Below are 24,379 nucleotides of genomic sequence, written 5' to 3' on the forward strand. Positions count from 1 at the left end.
CGAACAGATTACTTAGCCCAGGCCCTGGCAAGGGCGGTGCAATTCCGCCTGCGGCAAAGACACTTGAGACACTTGAGAATCACTACAACAGGCCCCTCCCCCAGAAGATCAACAAGAAACCCATCCAAAACCAACTTCACTCACCAAGAACAGCAGAATTCCACAGCAGGAGAAAGCAAATCTTATCTGGACAAAATGACAAGGCAGAAAAACTCACCTCAAAAAAAAGAACAAGAGGCCTTAACGAAGGCTGGAGACCTAATCAATATGGACATTGGTAACATGACAGATCTAGAGTTCAGAATGAAAATTCTCAAGGTTCTAGCCGGGTTCGAAAAAGGCATAGAAGATAGTAGAGAAACCCTCTCCGGAGAGATAAAAGCTCTTTCTGGAGAAATAAAAGAACTAAAATATAACCAAGTTGAAATCAAAAAAGCTATTAATGAGGTGCAATCAAAAATGGAAGCTCTCACTGCTAGGATAAATGAGGCAGAAGAAAGAATTAGTGACATAGAAGACCAAATGACAGAGAATAAAGAAGCTGAGCAAAAGAGAGACAAACAAATACTGGACCACAAGGAGAGAATTTGAGAGATAAGCGACACCATAAGTTGACACAACATTAGAATAATTGGGATTCCAGAAGAAGAAAGAGAGAGGGGAAAAGAAGGTATATTGGAGACAATTATTGGAGAGAATTTCCCTAATATGGCAAAGGGAACAAACATCAAAATCCAGGAGATGCTAAGAACGCCCTTCAAAATCAATAAAAATAGGTCCACACCTCGTCACCTGATAGTAAAATTTACAAGTCTTAGCGACAAAGAGAAAATCCTGAAAGCAGCCAGGGAAAAGAAGTCTATAACATACAAGGATAAAAAGATTAGATTGGCAGCGGACCTATCCACAGAGACCTGGCAGGCCAGAAAGAACTGGCATGATATACTCAGAGCACTAAACGAGAAAAACATGCAGCCAAGAATACTGTAACCGGCTAGGCTATCATCGAAAATAGAAGGAGAGATAAAAAGCTTCCAGGACAAACAAAAGCTGAAAGAATTTGCAAACACCAAGCCAGCTCTACAGGAAATATTGAAAGGGGTCCTCTAAGCAAAGAGAGACCCTAAAAGTAGTAGATCAGAAAGGAACAAAGACAATATACAGTAAAAGTCACCTTACAGGCAATACAATGGCACTAAATTCATATCTCTCAGTAGTTACCTTGAATGTTAATGGGCTAAATGCCCCAATCAAAAGACACAGGGTATCAGAATGGATAAAAAAAACAAAACCCATCAATATGCTGCCTACAAGAAACTCATTTTAGACCCGAAGACACCTCCAGATTAAAAGTGAGGGGGTAGAAAACAATGTACCATGCTAATGGACATCAGAAGAAAGCTGGGGTGGCAATCCTTCTATCAGATCAATTAGATTTTAAGCCAAAGACTATAATAAGAGATGAGGAAGGACACTATATCATACTCAAAGTGTCTGTCCAACAAGAAGACCTAACAATCTTAAATATCTATGCCCCTAACATGGGAGCAGCCAACAATATAAACCAATTAATAACAAAATCAAAGAAGTACATCGACAGTAATACAATAATAGCAGGGGACTTTAACACTCCCCTCAATGAAATGGACAGATCATCTAAGCAAAAGATCAACAAGGAAATAAAGGCCTTCAATGACACACTGGACCAGATGGACATCACAGATATTTTCAGATCATTCCATCCCAAAGCAACAGAATATACATTCCTCTCTAGTGCACATGGAACATTCACCAGAATAGACCACATCCTGGGTCATAAATCGGGTCTCAGTCGGTACCAAAAGATTGAGATCATTCCCTGCATATTTTCAGACCACAATGCTCTGAAGCTAGAACTCAATCACAAGACGAAATTTGGAAAGAACGCACATACATGGAGACTAAACAGCATCCTTCTAAAAAATGAATGGGTCAACCAGGAAATTAAAGAAGAATTGAAAAAAATCATGGAAACAAATGATAATGAAAACATAACGGTTCAAAATCTCTGGGACACAACAAAAGCAGTCCTGAGAGGAAAATATATAGCGGTGCAAGCCTTTCTCAAGAAACAAGAAAGGTCTCAAATACACAACCTAACCCTACACCTAAAGGAGCGGGAGAGAGAACAACAAAGAAAGCCTAAACCCAGCAGGAGAAGAGAAATCATAAAGATCAGAGCAGAAATCAATGAAATAGCAACTAAAAAAACAATAGAACAAATCAACAAAACTAGGAGCTGGTTCTTTGAAAGAATTAATACGATTGAGAAAACCCTGGCCAGACTTATCAAAAAGAAAAGAGAAAGGACGCAAATAAATAAAATCATGAGTGAAATAGGAGAGATCACAACCAACACCAAAGAAATACAAACAATTATAAGAACATATTATGAGCAACTCTACGCCAACAAATTTGACAAGCTGGAAGAAATGGATATATTTCTAGAGACGTATAAACTACCACAACTGAACCAGGAAGAAATAGATAACCTGAACAGACCCATAACCAGTAAGGAGATTGAAACAGTCATCAAAAATCTCCAAACAAACAAAAGTCCAGGACCAGATGGCTTCCCAGGGGAATTCTACCAAACATTTAAAGAAGAATTAATACCTATTCTCCTGAAACTGTTCCAAAAAATAGAAATGGAAGGAAAACTTCCAAAGTTATTCTATAAGGCCAGCATCACCTTGATCCCAAAACCAGACAAGGATCCCACCATAAAAGAGAATTACAGACCCATATCCTTGATGAACACAGATGCGAAAATTCTCACCAAAATACTGGCCAATAGGATCCAACAGTACATTAAAAGCATTATTCACCACGACCAAGTGGGATTTATTCCAGGGCTGCAAGGTTGGTTCAACATCCACAAATCCATCACTGTGATACAATACATTAATAAAAGAAAGAGTAAGAACCATATGATACTCTCAATAGATGCTGAAAAGGCATTTGACAAAGTGCAGCATCCCTTCCTGATTAAAACTCTTCAAAGTGTAGGGATAGAAGGCACATACTTCAATATTATCAAAGCCATCTATGAAAAACCCACCGCAAATATCATTCTCAATGGAGAAAAACTGAAAGCTTTTCCGCTAAGGTCAGGAACACGGCAGGGATGTCCGTTATCACCACTGATGTTCAACATAGTACTAGAAGTCCTAGCCTCAGCAATCAGACAACAAAAAGAAATTAAAGGCATCCAAATTGGCAAAGAAGAAGTCAAACTATCACTCTTTGCAGATGATATGATACTCTATGTGGAAAACCCAAAAGGCTCCACTCCCAAACTGCTAGAACTTGTACAGGAATTCAGTAAAGTGTCAGGATATAAAGTCAATGCACAGAAATCAGTCACATTTCTTTACACTAACAACAAGACAGAAGAAAGAGAAATTGAGGAGTTAGTCCCATTTACAATTGCACCCAAAACCATAAGATACCTAGGAATAAATCTAACCAAAGAGGCAAAGAATCTATACTCAGAAAACTATAAAGTACTCATGAAAGAAATTGAGGAAGACACAAAGAAATGGAAAAATATTCCATGCTCCTGGATTGGAAGAACAAATATTGTGAAAATGTCTATTCTACCTAAAGCAATCTACACATTTAATGCAATCCCTATCAAAATCCCATCCAATTTTTTTAAAGACATAGAATAAATAATCCTAAAATTTATATGGAACCAGAAAAGACCTCGAATAGCCAAAGGAATATTGAAAAAGAAATCCAAAGTCGGTGGCATCACAATTCCAGACTTCAAGCTCTATTACAAAGCTGTCATCATCAAGACAGTATGGTACTGGCACAAAAACAGACATATAGATCAATGGAACAGAACAGAGAGTCCAGAAATAGACCCTCAACTCTATGGTCAACTCATCTTCGACAAAGCAGGAAAGAATGTCCAATGGAAAAAAGACAGCCTCTTCAACAAATGGTGCTGGGAAAATTGGACAGCCACATGCAGAAAAATGAAAGTGGACTATTCCCTTACACCACAAAAATAGACTCAAAACGGATGAAGGACCTCAATGTGAGAAAGGAATCTATCAAAATCCTTGAGGAGAATGCAGGCAGCAACTCTTTGACCTCAACCACAGCAACTTCTTCCTAGGAACATCACCAAAGACAACAAAGCAAGGGCAAAAATGAGCCTTTGGGACTTCATCAAGATCAAAAGCTTTTGCACAGCCAAGGAAACAGTTAACAAAACCAAAAGACAACTGGCAGAATGGGAGAAGATATTTGCAAACGACATATCAGATAAAGGGCTAGTATCCAAAATCTATAAAGAGCTTAACAAACTCAATACCCAAAGAACAAATAATCCAGTCAAGAAATGGGCAGAGGACATGAGCAGACATTTCTGCAAAGAAGACATCCAGATGGCCAACAGACACATGAAAAAATGCTCCGCATCACTCGGCATCAGGGAAATACAAATCAAAACCACAATGAGATACCACCTCACACCAGTCAGAATGGCTAAAATGAACAAGTCAAGAAATGACAGATGCTGGCGAGGATGCGGAGAGAGGGGAACCCTCCTACACTGCTGGTGGGAATGCAAGCTGGTGCAACCACTCTTTTAAAACAGTGTGGAGGTTCCTCAAAAAACTGAAAATAGAGCTACCCTATGACCCAGCAATTGCACTACTGGGTATATATCCTAAAGATACAAACGTGGTGCTCCAAAGGGGCACGTGCACCCGAATATTTATAGCAGCAATGTCCACAATAGCCAAACTGTGGAAAGAGCCTAGATGTCCATCAACAGATGAATGGATAAAGAAGGTGTGGTATATATACACAACAGAATACTATGCAGCCATCAAAAGACATGAAATCTTGCCATTTGTGATGACGTGGATGGAACTAGAGGGTATCATGCTTAGCGAAATAAGTCTATTGGAGAAAGACAACTATCATATGATCTCTTTGATATGAGGAATTGGATATGCAATGTGGGGGGGCTGGGAGAGGTAGGAAAAGAAAAAATGAAAAAGAAAAAGAAAATGAAAAAGAAAAAATGAAAAGATGGGATTGGGAGGGAGACAAACCATAAAAGACTGAATCTCAAAAAACAGACTGAGGGTTGCTGGGGGGAGGGGGGACGGGAGAGGGTGGTGGGGAAATGGACATTGGGGAGGGTATGTGCTATGATGAGTGCTGTGAAATGTGTAAACCTGGTGATTCACTGACCTGTACCTCTGGGGATAAAAATACATTATATGTTTATTTTTTTAAAAAAAATAATAAATAAATAAATAAATAAATTCAGCATGTTCACTAAAAAAATAAATAAAAATAAAAAATAAAAATAAAAATGGGATGAAGACATGAATAGACATTTCTCCTAAGACATCCATATAGTTAACAGACACATGAGAAGATGCTCTTCATCACTTATCATCAGGGAAATTCAAATCAAAACTATGATAAGATATCACCTCCCACCTTGTCAGAATGGGTTAAATCGACAACACAAGGAACAACGAGTGTTAGTGAGGATGCTGTGAAATGGGAAACCTCTTGCTCTGTTGGTGGGAATGCAAAGAGGTACAGCTACTATGGAAACAGTATGGAGGTTCCTCAAAAAGTTAAAAATAGAACTACCTACGATCCACTAATTGTAGTAGTGGGTATTTACCCAAAAATACAAAAATACTAACTCAAAGGGATATTGTTGGAACACAACCCGGATCCTTGCCAATGTGACTGGGGTTGTGTTGGATCCTGTGAGAAAACTCCAGGAGATGGAGGACAAGACTCTTTCTGCCCCAATGCCCAGAATAAATGTGGGAGGATCCCTGGAGTGCTTTCATGTCCTCCTTTAGATGGATCTGATAAGTGTGGAGAATCCTTAACTTGCTTTTGCCGTTTAAAGCTAAGAGATAATCCTTATTGTTCACTTGTCACTCTTAATTGCTTGCACATAGCCCACGTCCTGCACATAGCTCACATCTCACATGCAGCTCATGTCCTGAATGTAAATCTATAACCTGTTTGTAACTGGATCTTGTGTAAAGTATAAAAGAAGTGATTGTAAGAAATAAAGTCTTCTATTGATCATCAGTCGGTAGTCCCTCCATCATTTTGGCTCCAATCACCAGGATCCCCACCTCACAAAGGTGACAGGATATATACAACCCAATGTTCATAGCAGCATTATTTATAATAGCTATGATACAGAAGCAGCTCAAGTGTCCATAGATTGATGAATGGATAAAGAAATGGTGTACATATATACAATGGAACATTACTCAGCCATCAAAAAAGAATGAAATCTTGCCCTTTGCAAGGACATGGATGCAGCTAGAGAATATAAAGCTAAGCTAAATAAATCAATCAGAGAAAGACAAATATATGATTTCACCCATGTATGGAATTTAAGAAACAAAGCAACTGAATAAAGAAAAAGGAGACAAACAAAAATAGGCCCTGAACTATAGAGAACAAACTAACGGTTACCAGAAAAAAAGGTGGGTGGACAGATGGGTGAAACAGGTGAATGGGATTAAGTATAGACTTGTCATGATGAGCATTGATTTATGGGTAGAACTCTTGGGTCACAGTATTGCACACCTGAAACTGATATATAGCACTGTATATTAACTATACAGAAATTAAAATTTTAAAAATAAAATTAAATAAAATGGAAGAGGGAAATGAGATAATACCTAAAAAGAAATAAGGAGACTATATCAAAGAATGTTTTGGTTATTTTATAATTATTTAATTGGCAGTCATTATAGTTTGGGGGGATATTATGGGGTCTTATTTTTTTTTTTTATAAGCTGATAGCAATAATCCAATAATGAGAGGGAAGTGATAAACCAGAAGAAGGCAGAATTAGTAGACTATGGTTTTTGAGTAAACAACAGGAAATGATGTAATAAAACACATAAATATTGGCTTGGATACGGACAATACATCGATAGTAATAGGCAAAGTGTCAGAGTATATGGTTATAGATGATGGGACACTAATTTGGTGGGAAATTATAAGAGGTCTTTAATTCACTCTTTCATTTTTGTTAAATTAAAAATAAATCAGGTGGTATCTAAAGTTTGGTCAAAGAGAAGTTATGGAAAAGAAAGGTACTGAAGAAAGAAAAGGTCTAGGGTGGTATCGTATTATTGCTGGGGACTAGTAAAGACATGTTTGGTTTTAACATTCACAACAAATGAATACAAGATACTTGAAATATGACAAGATACAGGTGTAGCAAATGAAGCTAAAGGTGTTTCCATATAACCGACAGTAGGTATATGAGTATCAATGTACAATTCCTTTCTTGTCCTGAAGGAATGAGAATGCCGTATTAAAAAATACATTTTCTTTTACTTCTTATATAAAGTAGTGATTCATAGAACATATATATTCTCCAGTGTGTACATATCATTTTATTTCCAGGCTCCTATTACCAACTTATCTATAAATATATCCAGGTCTCTTTTACCTTCCCTTTGTCGTCCATACTCTATATTTGATTTTTCAGATTAACATCTCATTTAAATCCTTTGTTCTAATCCCATATTTAGTGACCAGTTTCAGGCCACAAACTTATGAAAAATCTTATTTAAAATATTTACATAATTCAGGGGCACCTGGGTGGCTTAGTCAGATAAGCACCTGCCTTTGGTTCAGGTCATGATCTCAGGGTCCTGGAATGGAGGCCATCATCAGGCTCCCTGCTCAGTGGGGAGTCTGCTTTTCCCTCTCCTTCTGCCCCCTCCTCAACTCATGCTCTCTCTCTTGTGCTCTCTCTCCTGAATGAACAAATAAAATCTTTAAAAATAAAATAAAATATTTCCATAATTCAATCTAGTTTCTTGAGCTTTCATTCTACCAGACTGTCAGGTATTAATACTTTCAGTTAGGAAACCCTCTTCCAATTCCCCAGATTTGTACCTAAATTCTTGAGAGATTAGTTAGTGTCAAGATGTCATTTATCAACTAGCCACAACGGCATGAGGTATACCACCATGCCCTGCATTTCTTGTCCAAGAGCCCTTGAGGTTGATGTTTAGTCACCTGTCTTTTCTAACCATGCAATCTTTAAAGACAAATCTTCAGTCACCTCTTATCCTACTTGTCAAAGGCCTGGAGCAGAAAGGGTTAGGGAAGATGAGGGGTGGGGAGACAGAAAGAAAGGGAGAGAGCACAGAATTAAATGCTCCACATCTTGCTTTTCTTCTCATGTCCCACCTCCTTCCCCAATCCTAAAGAATCCATCTAAATTCAATAATGGAAAGAATTTCTCTGCCTCAATATATATTTTTCCCTGCTATGTCTAAATCCATTCTGTATTCTTCAGTTTCCCTCAGGAGCTAAAATTTTGATACTCAAAACCCAGAAGAGATTTTTTTTTTAATCTGTTTTTTAAGTGACTAATTCCAAAATCTCTCTTTTCTTTGGCCCAGGTTCAGAACTGCCAAGCTGCTATCCACACCACCATTATTATGCCCAGGTGTTACTGAAAATAGGGAGGAGAGAAGAACACCCAAAGTTTCAGAACTATGTTCCTACCTTATTGATGTGATAATGATGGCTCTACACTGCTGGGCTAAGAGGTGAGAGGCAGAATGCTGGAGTACAAATAGAAATAATAATACTGAGGGGGCGCCTGGGTGGCTCAGTGGTTTAGGCCTCTGCCTTCGGCTCGGGTCATGGTCTCAGGGTCCTGGGATCGAGCCCCGCATCGGGCTCTCTGCTCAGCAGGAGCCTGCTTCCCCCTCTCTCTGTCTGCCTCTCTGCCTAGCTCTGATTTCTCTCTGTCAAATAAATAAAATTAAAAAAAAAAAAAAAAAAAAAAAAGAAATAATAATACTGAGGATGACTACCCTGTGAAAAAGTTATGCAAGGAAGCAACACAAATGCAGGGTATATTTACACTTGCGCATTTTACTGCTTTGAAATTGTTTCAATTGTACTGACAGAACATCAATAAAAAGAAGTGTTCTCAAAAGAGCAGAAATATCTATATCTATCTATATATCTATCTATCTATATTAATGTGCGTGTGTGTGTGTGTGTGTGTGTATACACACACACACACGCTTAATGAGGGTATGCTTTACAATAAAATCAAGTCAGAAAAAAACTATAGTGCTTTCAGAATTTCAATCCCTGCTTTTAGTTCCAGCACATCTGCAGGAAAAATAAGTTTTGTGATTTCTTAGAGGCTTGTGGTTAACCTCACAGCATGGAATAAATTATCTACAATTCCATCCTTCATTAAAACACCCTTTCCATGAAACGTGTCAGTGAAGTCAGAACCTGGCTGGCCATGGATCAACCGGAGCACTGACCATCCACTTATGTTTTTCCATTATATCCCTTAATTATAGCAAAATACAGTTATTCATTCCCAAGAGTTTTAAATTGTTTATGTCGTACCCTAAATTAAGAACACCTATAATGTTTTAATTTGAACAGCGTGAATATATACATGTATCAAAGTAAAATGCCATACGACACATATAAACACAAATATCTTTGACCTCAGTTGAGAGTGAATGGCTGAATGATTTAATTTAATCATTTCTCATTCAAATTGCACAAACATATTCCTCTGAAGCATATTTAATAATATTTAGGAAAGTCTTTAACTCCTAGTCCTGCCCACAAAATCTGTAATATCTAAAGAGTGCTTAAGTTTGAGAGAAAACAAAGGAGAACGTCATTCCAAAAGTTGTTTCGGCAACATTCATCCCACATTTTCACTTCTGAGTACATGAAAATTACTCCTCTCCCATTCTCAGTTCCTCCCTCTCACCTTTTGCTCTTCATCAGCCTGGTAAAAAGGAAGGAGTTTATACAAAAGAGCATTCCACCCCATTTTTTTAAGTCCATCTCTCTACCACTGTGACATAATCAACCATAAAGATCCCAAAATTAAAAACATAGCACCCCCTCAGTTGAATACTTGGAGAGATTTGTCAAAGGCCACTGTTGAGATTGTAGCTGAAGACTACAGTTAGGAGTTATTATCTTCCAATAGCTGTTTGAGACAAATAGATATGTATACAGTAGGTAATAAAAGTAACAACAAAATTTACATGTGAATTGAAATAGAAACCCAAAATCGAATTGAATGTTTTTATAACTAAGAATTCCATGATGGGTCAGAGACTTTATTACCCTTCAAAACCTTTAAAATGGTTCATAGACCAATGTAAGGACAAAATAAAAACAGTTACAAAAGGTATTTATATATCCTTTGGATGTCTGAAATATTCCAATGGCACTTCAAGCAGAGATCATATAATCTAGTTACCCTCCCTCAAAAATAGGACAAACTTTTTCAGGTACTTTAATTAAAGTGAATAACTATTAATAGCTATTAATAAATAACCCCATCCATTTTACATAAATGACAATAAAAGCAAATTTGAATAATTTATTACTTTGAATAATTGTGTTAATACATGTGCCAGAAATAATTATTAGGGTGCCAAACCATATATAAAATTCAGGTGTTTTATTTTTAACTTAATAAATACCACTTATCTCTTTTACTCTCTATAATACTGTGGAGTTCATTAATATGGAGTTTTATAATATTTATGATGAAATTTCTAGTCATTAAATGAAAATTTTTCTTAACTTCTTATGGATTCTACATCTGTACTTGGAGATGTAGCTTGATGAAGAAAAATATTGGCTTTGTTGTAATGAGAACTAAGAATTCTACTTAATAAGATTTACTACCACACTGTAGGAAGGACTTCTAATACAAGAAACATAATTAAATTGTGTCACAAACTATTTTCATACAGATTTTAAAACTTTCTGGAATTGATTCTAACCAAAAGAGTCCTGGGATTTTTTTTTTTTTTTTTTTTTTTTTTTTTTGCATTGAGAGGAATCTTGGCTAAAGAGTACCATAATTTCACTCCCTTCTCCTGTTCCACAGGCATTCTTGTCACTGATATATTAAAGAATCCTTGGATACACTCCTGTTGTTCACATTCTCTTTAGAGTAGGGATTAGGAGTCATCTACATTGATAACAGATTTATGTATTACATGCAACTTTCTTTACTAAACATTCTCTTTTTTTTTCCTCTTTAAATGATAGAAAACTTACAATAGTGTTTTTGATTAATTGTCCTTATGCTCAAGTAAATTCTTTTTCATAACTGCAGTTTTTATTCAAATACTGTTTCCAATATGATTTTGGAACTGAAACATATAAATGAGTTTATCTTTATTGCAAATGAGTTGTAACTAGATTCAGAGAGAAAAAATAATAAATACTAGGCATAATGGCTGAAATGGTAAGGTTTCCTTAATATTTTTAAAATTCCCTATGTTCACCAAGGGTTTAGTACAAAAGCAGTGAAGATGCAGATTAGGAAATTCTTTTTTCCTCTATAATTACGGAGTTGCCAATCAGACAAAAGTTTCAGAGTACTGCACATTTTAGATTAATGGTGGCATGTTGATGGATCTGGGGCTCCAGGCCTTCAAGAGTGCTGCTGTCCTCAGTAATTCTGAATCAAAGATGAACCTACCCTGGCTCAAGTGCTTTACCTAAGTCCTTTTTCATTCTTGACAGACTTCAAAGACTTGTACCTTCAAAAATTTAGTCTGATAAACTGAGATATCCTTGTATTTGATCTTAGACCAAATCTTATCATCTTACTCAGGCTCTAATATCATCATAATCCTAGATTGTTCTTGGTGAGAGCACATAATGAGTTAGCCCTTTTACTATCAAAATGACTTCTTGAAGCAAAAGGTTACCTAAGTGCTTCCTTCTACTTTAGTTACTTTACAGTTTAGGATGGACAAAATTATGTCATTAATATTTAAAGATTGAGACCATAAAGTCACACTCAGATTCTGATTCAAGAGGTTACAGGTAGGGTTCATGAGTTCATTATTTTAAAAAGGCCACTAGATGATTCAGATTAATGTGAAATACAGACTGGCCAATGCTTTGAACAGCGCATGGGAAGCACAATATCTGTTCAGAACACAAAAGCTCATGTCTCTATCATTATGCCACTTAAAGAAATAGTGGTGTAAGAGTTTCTATTAGGGCATTTCTAACCCAGAAGCTCTATTCTGTGAAGCTCTGCAAAAATGTACTATTTTGGCGGGCGCCTGGGTGGCTCAGTGGGTTAAAGCCTCTGCCTTCGGCTCAGGTCATGATCTCAGGGTCCTGGGATCGAGCCCCGCATCAGGCTCTCTGCTCAGCAGGGAGCCTGCTTCCCCCTCTCTCTCTGCCTGCCTCTCTGCCTACTTGTGATCTCTGTCTGTCAAATAAATAAATAAAATCTTTAAAAAAAAATGTACTATTTTGGCTTAGAAATTTATGAAAGAAATCAAGAGCATTTGGAAGGAAATTTTCATTTTTTTCCAAATGTTTCTTAAAACAATATATTTCTAATTTAAGACATTATAATGGTGTCTCTAAAACACAAACTGGACAAGGGATAAATAATTTCAATTATTATAACCATCATAATGATACATGCATTATAAGGTTGTTTAAATTTCTTTGAGGGAAAATTCCTCTTTCATAAATGATAGAAATCCTGTAGTTTTAGTGATAACTAAACTTTTGTCACAGTTGATCCTTTTTGTGTGGCTTGAACATGAAGACTTTTCTTAGACACATTCTTGGGTTTTTGTCTTAACAGTCCTTAAGTGGATTCCATTTAACATTACACTGTTATCTTTTTTTAAAAATTTATTTATTGGACAAACAGAGATCACAAGTAAGCAGAGAGGCAGGCAAAGAGAGGGGGAAGCAGGCTTCCCGCTGAGCAGAGATCCCGATGCAGGGCTCGATCCCTGGACCCCGAGACCATGACCCGAGCCAAAGGCAGAGGCTTTAACCCACTGAGCCACCCAGGCACCCCATATACTGTTATCTTTTAGTATGTTTCCAACAAGAAAAGTTTACAGCATGAACCCTTAGTCCCTTGAAATGAGTACATCTATAAGTACATGTAATATAATGAAGAAGACTGGTAGAGAAGTAGAAAGACAAAGGCTTTAGGTATGATTAGGTGAGTCAGTAGCATTCTGAGATTACTTTTCCACCTCTAAATGGGGAGAGGAAGGAACAATAACACTTAAAGAAATACAGCAATAAACTACATAAGAGTGAAATGAAGTCTGGATGTGGAGATGCATTTAAAAGAAGGAACTATACAACAGTGAAGTACCATATCATCAAATATGTAGTTTTTGGAGAAAAAAAATTGGTTAGCAGAATATAGTAACTGTTCAAAAGGTAAGGACAAGGACAATGGCTCTCAAAACTTTTGGTTTTAGGAATCCTTTCATTCTTAAAAATGATTGAAAGCATTAGAATTTTATTTATGTAAACATATAGCATATTAGAAATTTAAGGTGATACATTTAAAATTATTTATTTTAGAGCTAAAATTCCCACCTCCCTACCCCAAGTAGGGGCTGGACTTGGGAATCTTAGTAACTCACTTCCAAAAAAGAGTATAGAAACAGAAAAACAAGTAGCTTTATAATTGAAGTTGACAGGCACTACCTTAAACAACTGATCAAGGTTAACATAACAAGTGATAAATTATGTTGAGTTCCTGTGGTGAAAAGGGTACTTCATTTCAGTGTTGTCCCTCCACAAAACCCATAATCCCAGTCTAACCATAAGGAAACCCAAATTGAAGAGTCTATAAAATACCTGACCTCTTCAAAATTGTCACACACACAAAATAAAGACTGAGACATTTTCTCTAAAAATACACTAAATGCAATATGAAAGACACTAGTGAGAAAAATGGGTAAAATCTGAATCAAGTCTAAAGTGTAGTTAGCAGTAATGCACCAATGCTAATCTCTCAGCTTAATAAATGTACCATAGTATTAAGAAGTTAACATTATAAGAAACTGGGTGAAATACAGAAATTCTCTGTACTGCCTTCACAACTCCTAAGTCTAAAAATATTCCAAAATAAAATGCTTTTCTAAATGATTGAATAGTCTAAAAATGAAAGCACCTAATCATATCAATGGATGCAGAAAAACATTTGACAAAATCCAATAGCCATTCATGATAAAAAAAAACTCAGTAAACCAAAAACAGAATGGAAATTTCTCAGCTCAATAAAGACCATCCACAAAAATCCTATAGCTAAAATTATACTTAATGGCAAGAACCTCAAAGCTTCCTACTAATATTAGGTACAAAGCAAAAATATCCTCTCTTACCACTCCTTTTCATTGTACTGAAGTCCTAGTTAATAGGAAAAGACAAAAAAAAAAAGTCTATAAAGTCTATATACTGGGAAGGAAGACATAAAAATGTCCTTGCTTCCAAATGCTGTTATTGTCTAATAGACAATCCAAAAGAATCAACAAAACAAAACAAAACAAAAAACCCTGAAACTAATAAGCAATTATGCCAAAGTTGCAAGATACAAAGTTAACATACAAAAGTCAGTTGTTTTCCTATATACTACCAATGAACAAATGGAAATTGGAGTTAAAAACACAATACCATTTATACCAGCACTGAGAAAACTGAAATACTTAGGTATAAATCTACCAACATATGTATAGTATCTATATGAAAAAAACTATAAAACTGTGATGAACAAAATCATAGAACTTAAAAAAAATGAAGAGATATTTTATGTTCATGGATAATAAGACTCAATATTGCAAGATGTCAGTTCTTCCAAAAATGATCTATAAATTCACTGCAATTCCAGTAAAAGTTCAAGCAAGTTATTTTTTAGATATCAACAAACTGATTCCTAAGTTTATATGAAGAGACACAAAACCCAGAATAAGCAACACAATATTGATAGAAAAGAACTAATTTGGGGGACTGACATTACCCAACTTTAAGACTTATCAGAAATGTACAGTAATTAGCAGGTATAATATTGGTGAAAGAACAGACAAGTAGATTAAGGGAACAGAATATAGAGTCCAGAAATAGACTCACATAAATATAGCAAGGTGATCTTTCACAAAGAAGCAAAGGCAATACAGTAGAGCAAAGCTAGTCTCTTCATTAACAGCACTTGAGCAACTGGACATCCACATGCAAATAAAAAAAAAAAATGAGTCTAGACCCAGACCTTGCACTCCTCACAAAAAATGAACTCAAAACGGAGCATAGAACTAAATGCAAAACACAAAACTATAAAACTCTAGAAGATAACGTAGGAGGAAACCTAGATGACCCTGAGTATGGTGATGCCTTTACCATACAAAACCAAAGATACAATCCATGAAAGAAATAATTGATAACCTGGACTTGATTATAATTAAAAACTTCTTTCTGTGAAAGACAATGTCAAGACAAACAGAAGAAAGCCACAATTAAGGAAAAATATTTGCTGATCATATATCTAATGAGGAATTTGTAGCCATAATATATGAAGAACTCCTACAACTCAACAACAAAAATAACCCAATTTTAAAAAATGGTCAAAACCTTGACTAGAGATTTCTTCAAAGATGACATACAAATGATTCACAAACTTATGAAAAGATGCCCAACATCACTGATCCTCAGAGAAATGAAAATCAAAACAAGATATTATTTCACATCTAATTAGGATGCCTACTACCAAAAACAAGATAAAACAAATGAAAATAAAACAAGTGCTGGTAAAGATATAGAAAAATTATAACCATTGAGCAACATTGGTGATATTGTGAAACAGTCCAACCACTATAAAAACCAGTATTGTATTCTTCAAAAAATTAAAAAAAGAACTACCAAATGATCCTGTAATCCAACTTCTGGGGTATATTCAAAAGAGTTGAAAGCGATTCAAAAAATTCTATAATCTCCTCATCAGAAAAAGAAAAAACAGCAATGTTCCTGGGAAGAAGTTGCTGCGGTTGAGGTCAAAGAGGTTGCTGCCTGCATTCTCCTCAAGGATTTTGACAGATTCCTTTCTCACATTCAGGTCCTTCATCCATTTTGAGTCTATTTTCGTGTCTGGTGTAAGGAAATAGCCCAATTTCATTTTTCTGCATGTGGCTGTCCAATTTTCCCAGCACCATTTGTTGAAGAGGCTATCTTTTTTCCATTGGACATTCTTTCCTGCTTTGTCGAAAATTAGTTGACCATAGAGTTGAGGGTCTATTTCTGGACTCTCTATTCTGTTCCATTGGTCTATATGTCTGTTTTTGTGCAAGTACCATGCTGTCTTGATGATGACAGCTTTGAAATAGAGCTTGAAATCTGGAATTGTGATGCCACCGACTTTGGATTTCTTTTTCAATATTCCTTTGGCTATTTGAGGTCTTTTCTGGTTCCATATAAATTTTAGGATTATTTGTTCTATTTCTTTAAAAAAATTGGATGGGATTTTGATAGGGATTGCATTAAATGTGTAGATTGCTTTAGGTAGAATAGACATTTTCACAATATTTGTTCTTCCAATCCAGGAGCATGGAATATTTTTCCATTTCTTTGTGTCTTCCTCAATTTCTTTCATGAGGACTTTATAGTTTTCTGAGTATAGATTCTTTGCCTCTTTGGTTAGATTTATTCCTAGGTATCTTATGGTTTTGGGCGCGATTGTAAATGGGACTAACTCCTCAATTTCTCTTTCTTCTGTCTTGTTGTTAGTGTAAAGAAATGCGACTGATTTCTGTGCATTGACTTTATATCCTGACACTTTACTGAATTCCTGTACAAGTTCTAGCAGTTTGGGAGTGGAGCCTTTTGGGTTTTCCACATAGAGTATCATATCATCTGCAAAGAGTGAGAGTTTGACTTCTTCTTTGCCAATTTGGATGCCTTTAATTTCTTTTTGTTGTCTGATTGCTGAGGCTAGGACTTCTAGTACTATGTTGAACAGCAGTGGTGATAACGGACATCCCTGCCGTGTTCCTGACCTTAGCGGAAAAGCTTTCAGTTTTTCTCCATTGAGAATATTTGCGGTGGGTTTTTCATAGATGGCTTTGATAATATTGAGGTATGTGCCTTCTATCCCTACACTTTGAAGAGTTTTAATCAGGAAGGGATGCTGCACATTGTCAAATGTTTTTTCGGCATCTATTGAGAGTATCATATGGTTCTTACTCTTTCTTTTATTAATGTATTGTATCACATTGATGGATTTGTGGATGTTGAACCAACCTTGCAGCCCTGGAATAAATCCCACTTGGTCATGGTGAATAATCCTTTTAATGTATTGTTGGATCCTATTGGCCAGTATTTTGGTGAGAATTTTCGCATCTGTGCTCATCAAGGATATGGGTCTGTAATTCTCTTTTTTGGTGGGATCCTTGACTGATTTTGGGATCAAGGTGATGCTGGCCTCATAGAATGAGTTTGGAAGTTTTCCTTCCATTTCTATTTTTTGGAACAGTTTCAGGAGAATAGGAATTAATTCTTCTTTAAATGTTTGGTAGAATTCCCCTGGGAAGCCATCTGGTCCTGGACTTTTGTTTGTTTGGAGATTTTTGATGACTGTTTCAATCTCCTTACTGGTTATGGGTCTGTTCAGGTTATCTCTTTCTTCCTGGTTCAGTTGTGGTAGTTTATATGTCTCTAGAAATATATCCATTTCTCCCAGATTGTCAAATTTGTTGGCATAGAGTTGCTCGTAGTATGTTCTTATAATTGTTTGTATTTCTTTGGTGTTGGTTGTGATCTCTCCTATTTCACTCGTGATTTTATTTATTTGCGTCCTTTCTCTTTTCTTTTTGATAAGTCTGGCCAGGGGTTTGTCAATCTTATTAATTCTTTCAAAGAACCAGCTCCTAGTTTTGTTGATTTGTTCTATTGTTTTTATAGTTTCTATTTCATTGATTTCTGCTCTGATCTTTATGATTTCTCTTCTCCTGCTGGGTTTAGGCTTTCTTTGTTGTTCTCTCTCCAGCTCCTTTAGGTGTAGGGTTAGGTTGTGTATTTGAGACCTTTCTTGTTTCTTGAGAAAGGCTTGCACCGCTATATATTTTCCTCTCAGGACTGCCTTTGTTGTGTCCCACAGATTGTGAACCGTTGTGTTTTCATTATCATTTGTTTCCATGATTTTTTTCAATTCTTCTTTAATTTCCTGGTTGACCCATTCATTTTTTAGAAGGATGCTGTTTAGTCTCCATGTATTTACATTCTTTCCAAATTTCGTCTTGTGATTGAGTTCTAGCTTCAGAGCATTGTGGTCTGAAAATATGCAGGGAATGATCTCAATCTTTTGGTACCTATTGAGACCTGATTTATGACCCAGGATGTGGTCTATTCTGGAGAATGTTCCATGTGCACTAGAGAAGAATGTATATTCTGTTGCTTTGGGATGGAATGTTCTGAAGATATCTGTGATGTCCATCTGGTCCAGTGTGTCATTGAAGGCCTTTATTTCCTTGTTGATCTTTTGCTTAGATGATCTGTCCATTTCATTGAGGGGAGTGTTAAAGTCCCCTGCTATTATTGTATTACTGTCGATGTACTTCTTTGATTTTGTTATTAATTGGTTTATATTGTTGGCTGCTCCCATGTTAGGGGCATAGATATTTAAGATTGTTAGGTCTTCTTGTTGGACAGACCCTTTGAGTATGATATAGTGTCCTTCCTCATCTCTTATTATAGTCTTTGGCTTAAAATCTAATTGATATGATAGAAGGATTGCCACCCCAGCTTTCTTCTGATGTCCATTAGCATGGTACATTGTTTTCCACCCCCTCACTTTTAATCTGGAGGTGTCTTCGGGTCTAAAATGAGTTTCTTGTAGGCAGCATATTGATGGGTTTTGTTTTTTTATCCATTCTGATACCCTGTGTCTTTTGATTGGGGCATTTAGCCCATTAACATTCAAGGTAACTATTGAGAGATATGAATTTAGTGCCATTGTATTGCCTGTAAGGTGACTGTTACTGTATCTTGTCTCTATTTCTTTCTGATCTACTACTTTTAGGGTCTCTCTTTGCTTAGAGGACCCCTTTCAATATTTCCTGTAGAGCTGGCTTGGTGTTTGCAAATTCTTTCAGCTTTTGTTTGTCCTGGAAGCTTTTTATCTCTCCTTCTATTTTCAATGATAGCCTAGCCGGATACAGTATTCTTGGCTGCATGTTTTTCTCATTTAGTGCTCTGAATACATCATGCCAGTTCTTTCTGGCCTGCCAGGTCTCTGCGGATTAGTCCGCTGCCAATCTAATGTTTTTACCCTTGTATGTTACAGACTTCTTTTCCCGGGCTGCTTTCAGGATTTTCTCTTTGTCGCTAAGACTTGTAAATTTTACTATCAGGTGATGAGGTGTGGACCTATTTTTATTGATTTTGAGGGGCGTTCTTAGCATCTCCTGGATTTTGATGTTTGTTCCCTTTGCCATATTAGGGAAATTCTCTCCAATAATTGTCTCCAATATACCTTCTGCTCCCCTCTCTCTTTCTTCTTCTTCTGGAATCCCATTTATTCTAATGTTGTGTCGTCTTATGGTGTCGCTTATCTCTCGAATTCTCTCCTCATGGTCCAGTATTTGTTTGTCTCTCTTTTGCTCAGTTTCTTTATTCTCTGTCATTTGGTCTTCTATGTCACTAATTCTTTCTTCTGCCTCATTTATCCTAGCAGTGAGAGCTTCCATTTTTGATTGCACCTCATTAATAGCTTTTTTTATTTCAACTTGGTTAGATTTTAGTTCTTTTATTTCTCCAGAAAGGGCCTTTATCTCTCCGAAGAGTGTTTCTCTAATCTTCTATGCCTTTTTCGAGCCCGGCTAGAACCCTGAGAATTGTCATTCTGAACTCTAGATCTGTCATGTTAGCAATGTCCGTATTGATTAGGTCTCCAGCCTTCGGTACTGCCTCTTGTTCTTTTTTTTGTGGTGAGTTTTTCCGCCTTGTCATTTTGTCCAGATAAGATTTGCTTTCTCCTGCTGTGGAATTCTGCTGTTCTTGGTGAGTGAAGTTGGTCTTGGCTGGGTTTCTTGTTGATCTTCTGGGGGAGGGGCCTGTTGTAGTGATTCTCAAGTATCTTTGCCGCAGGCGGAATTGCACCGCCCTTGCCAGGGGCCGGGCTATGTAATCCGCTTGGGTTTGCTTTCAGGAGCTTTTGTTCCCTGAGCGCTTTCTGTAGAGTTCTGGAGGACGGGAATGAAGATGGTGGCCTCTCAATCTCTCGGCCCGGAGGAGCCGAGAGCTTGGGGTTCCGCTCCTCAGCGCGCCCTCAGAGCAAAGCGCCGAACCACCCCGCCTCCCTGGCCTGCGGTCGTGCCGGTAGAAAAGCAGTCAGTTGCTGGAACCTGGCGAAAAGCGCCCCATTGCTTCCATCTCCATGGCCTCTGGCCGTGCTCCGAGCCCACCCAGCCTGCGACCGGCACAAGGTAACCCCGGGCTGAGAGCTCACTCCTCAGCTTTGTCACTGTAGCCGGCTTCCCCGCTCTAATACCTGCGAGCTCTGCGGCACTCAGACACCCCCGGTCCTTCTGTGACCCCACGGGACCTGGGGTTATGCTGACCCTGCCTGGGTTTCCCCCCAGTTTAGCCTCTGGAGTGATGTCTCCCAGTGGAGCCGACTTTTAAAAGTCCCAATTTTGTGCTCTGATGCTCCGCTGCTTGCCGGGTGCCAGCCCCTCCCCCCGGGGTCTATCTTCCCGTCGCTTTGGATTCACTTCTCTGCAGGTCCTACCTTTGAGAAAGTGATCGATTTTCTGTTTCTAAAATTGTTGCTCTTCTTCTCTTTGATTTCCCGTTGGATTTGTAGGTGTTCACAATTGTTAGATAAGCTATCTAGCTGATCTCCTGCTACCCGATGTCATCTCAGCCTGCTACTTCTCCGCCATCTTGATTCCTCCCCTCCTCCCCAAATTCTTACATTGAAATCCTAACTTCCAATGTCATGGTATTAAGAGACAGGAGCACTGGGAAATGGCCAGATCATGAGAACAGATCCTATAGAAATGGGCATTAGTAATCTTATAAAAGAGACCCCAGAGAGCTTGCTAGTCTTCTTTCCATCATGAGGACAAAGTGAAAACACAGGCTTCTACAAATTAGGAAGTGGGCACTCAGTTTTCCCTGAATCTTCTAGTGTTTTGGTCTTGGACTCCCTAAGCCTACAGAACTACAAGAAATAAATGTTTCTTGTTTAAGTCACCCAGTCTATGGTATTTTTGTTATGATAACCCAAGTGAACTAAGACACAAACTCAGATATGACTTAAGAAGTCCCTAAGCTTTCAGCTCTGACTCATCTTTAGGCTCGGTGCAAATAAGAAGTGAAGACTAAGTTAGAGTGTAAACAACCGGGTAATGCATTAAAGCAATCTCTCTCTCTCTCTCTCACACACACACACACAATCAGTAAATATAGGAAGTAGTTCAGGCTTCTATTCTTCCCTTACTTCCTTCCTCTTTCATTCCTTTCTTCTTTTCTCTCTGTCTCTATCTCTTTTGGCCTCTGTCTCCTATCACTCTCTTTCTCTCATTCTCTTTCTCATAAACCCACATGACAAAGAATAATGACTTTAAAAAAATAGTTTAGAAAGTCACTAGGCACACAAACAAGCTAAAGCACACAGCAAAGAACAGAACAAACCTTGAGTAAGGCAAAGTATTTGATTTTACCACATTGTAATTTTCAAAATGTCAAAATTTTAATAAAGAATTATGAAAAATGAAAAGAAACAAAAAGTATGGTGTGTGTGTATCTGTATATCTATATATATGTATATATGTATATATATATTTCTTCCTGAGAAAGCACAGTTATTACACTTACCAAATAAAGAGTAACAACATTACTAAAAGGAACAAAGCAAATTCTGGAGCTAGAAACTACAATAAACTTAAATGAAAACTCACTAGAAGGTTTCAATTGTAGATTTCTACAGGCAGAAGAAAAAAAAAATAGCTTGAATTGAAACTATCCAATTTGAGATCAGAAAGAGGGAAAAAACAAAAACAAAACAAAACAAAACAAAACAAACAAACAAAAAAAAAAAAACGAAGAAAAGCACATGAAGCCTAAGGGACTTGTGAGATACCATGAAATGGACTTTACATCCATGAAAATCCCAGTAGGAAAAGAAAGAAAGAGAAAGAGGCAGAAAGGATATTTGAAAAAATAATGGCTAATTTTTTCCCAAATTTGATAAAATACATGAATCTACACATTCAAGAAGTTCAGTGAACTCCAAAATAAACACAAGGAGATCCACACTTTGACACATTATCATTTAATTGTCAAAAGCCAAAGATAAAGACCTTATTGAAAGCAGTAAGAAAGAAAAATCTTATACAAGAAATTATCATTAAGATTATAAGCAGATTTCTAATCAGAAATCATGAAGGCCAGAAGGGAGTAAGACATTTGTAAAGCACAGAAAGAAAAAGTCAATGATTATATATCCAGCAAAACCATCATTCAAAATGAAATAAAAGTTAAGACATTTCCAGATAAACAAGAGCTAGGGGAGTTTGTCAACAATAAAATTTGCCCCCCCCCAAAAAAAAATGCTAAAGGGAATCCCTCAGACTGAAACGATAGCATGCTAGACTAAAAACTATTATCAATAAAATAAAATAAATTAAATTTAAAAATTAAATAGAATTAATACCAATCCTTCTCAAAATGTTCTAGAAAGTAAAAGAAGGAACATTTCCTAATTCATTCTAGGAGGCCAGTACTATCCTGATACCAAAATCAGAAAAAAAAAAAAAAACCCACAAGAAAACTACACATATTCCTTCTAAATACTGATGCAAAAATTATTAACAAAATAGTAGCAAAGAGAGTCCAACAGCATGTTAAAAGTATTATACACCATAACCAAGTGAGATTTATCCCAGGAACACAGAGTGGCTCAACATTAAGAAAATCAATCAATGTAATACACCACATTAACAACAACAACAAAATGACTACTTCAGTTGATAGTTGACAGTAAAAATCATTTCTATCATTCATGATAGGAAATACTCAGAAAACTAGAATAAAAGGGAACTTTGTCAACATGACAAAAGGCATTTGTGAAAATACCATTGTTAATATCATATTCAAAGGTGAAAAACTGGAAGTTTTTCCCCTATTACCAGGAAGAAGACAAGGATGCCCACTTTTAGGATTGTTATTTAACACTGTGCTAGAAGTTATAGACAGGACAATCAGGCAAGAAAAAAAGATAAGAACCGTCCAGATTGAAAAAGAAGAAACAAATCTATCTCTATTCACAGATGACATGATGTTACATATAGAAAGTCCCAAATAATATACACACACACACACACACACACACACACACCCCAAAAACTAGTTTTCTTCTTCCATGCCTTCTGTCCCTGACCACCAGGTCTCCTTAGTTTCCCATCACCCACTACCAGCTCTCTGGATACACAATAACATCACTAACCTTTGTGCTCCTTCACCTGCAGCCTTGAAAAGTGTTAGTGTTCTCCTCTGAACCCTCTGGGATGACAGACAACTTGGATGTAGTAGAGATGGTCTCTTATGCTCAGGCACCCCCAAGCCAGTGTTTGTGCAAGCCTGTGAATGTGCGCAACTGCAATCTTGATCGATAGATACTCTTGACTTGTAGAAATTTGTAGATCTGATTCAATAACAAGTACCTCATTTCAAAGACACTTCAAAATTTTGAGGCACGCATTTTATGCTCCCTTCTTATATTCCCCACAGCAGGAGTGCCACAATTCTGGACACCCTAAAACTCTCCCAAAAGCATTCTTTCTAAATCCCTTTCAGAAAACAGCAGCATTTTGCCTTTGGGGTTCCATAGGAACTTTCAATCTTTCAATGATTTTCTAAGAGGTCTCATCACAGGCCAACTGGGGAGTAGATCACTCCCTTCCTTTCTTCCCACAGGAAAAGAAGAGAATCCACTTTCACCATAAGCATTCTTCAGTACAAAGCTAAACACCTGAATCTGTAGTCCTCTAGTTACACTGACTGAGTGGTAGATACATTGATGGTGACACTGGTGGGGGAACAGTGGTAGAACAGAGCCTATAGGGAAGATCTATTTTTAATTTCCTGAGGAATCTCCACACTGTTCTCCAAAGTGGCTGCACCAGTTTGCATTCCCACCAACAGTGTAAGAGGGTTCCCCTTTCTCCACATCCTCTCCAACACACGTTGTTTGCTGTCTTGCTAATTTTGGCCATTCTAACTGGTGTAAGGTGGTATCTCAATTACCCCAAAGATACAGATGTAGTGAAAAGAAGGGCCATCTGTACCCCAATGTTTATAGCAGCAATGGCCACGGTCGCCAAACTGTGGAAAGAACCAAGATGCCCTTCAACGGATGAATGGATAAGGAAGATGTGGTCCATATACACTATGGAGTATTATGCCTCCATCAGAAAGGACGAATACCCAACTTTTGTAGCAACATGGACAGGACTGG

This window comes from Martes martes (genome assembly GCF_963455335.1).
Source record: "Martes martes genome assembly, chromosome: 2".
Lineage (NCBI taxonomy): Eukaryota > Metazoa > Chordata > Mammalia > Carnivora > Mustelidae > Martes > Martes martes.